This window comes from Aplysia californica, unplaced genomic scaffold (genome assembly GCF_000002075.1).
Source record: "Aplysia californica isolate F4 #8 unplaced genomic scaffold, AplCal3.0 scaffold00238, whole genome shotgun sequence".
NCBI classification, from domain to species: Eukaryota; Metazoa; Mollusca; class Gastropoda; order Aplysiida; family Aplysiidae; genus Aplysia; species Aplysia californica.
The window spans coordinates 1,024,168-1,024,784 of record NW_004797508.1 but is presented as its reverse complement, the minus strand read 5'-3'; the positions used below and the strand labels follow the sequence as shown (position 1 = coordinate 1,024,784).

At 38.2% G+C, this 617-nt stretch overlaps 1 protein-coding gene across 1 annotated transcript in view; it reads left to right on the top strand.

Moving 5' to 3' along the window:
- LOC118477835 overlaps positions 1-617 on the top strand; it is a 5,335-nt gene that overhangs the window by 4,335 nt on the left and 383 nt on the right. The gene's annotated exons all lie outside the window — the stretch shown is intronic.

Sequence of the window (617 nt, the reverse complement as noted above, 5' to 3'; positions counted from 1 at the left end):
CTTATCCTTTCTGACTCTCTGTCTTGCATCACCTCACTAACAAACTACACACTCTTACATTAAAAAAATAGTGAGGCTACAACAGAAAATTCATACACTATTCGAAACAGGAAAAAACATCATGTTTCTATGGATACCTGGCCATGTGGGCATCCGAGGACACGAACAGGTAGACGACCTGGCGAAGAAAGCTTCATCCCTTCTGCTGAGATCAACGACAAACACTCTCCCACAGACTGACTTTGGAAATAAAGTAAAAAAGGTACACTTCCAGTCTGGGAAAAGCAGAAAAACAATAAACTAGAACAGCGAAATCCTTCAGACCTCTCCAGAAGAGACGAAGTCATTTTTACTCGATTGCGCATCGGACACGGCCCTGACCCACAAATATCTCCTACAGGGAGATGAGAAGCCGTTCTGTGTCGGATGCCTTTATGGCAAATTGTAAAGTGAAGTCGTACTATTTAAAAGTTTTATTGTTACTTATAAGAGTTGTTTTAAATAGCAAATATATTTATACTGAATTTTAATATTTGTGTGTGGCTCTGAGAAAACCCTTCACAAGGTGCAAAATTTCAAAATGAACTTTTTTGCATATTTTAAAAGACACATCTTTT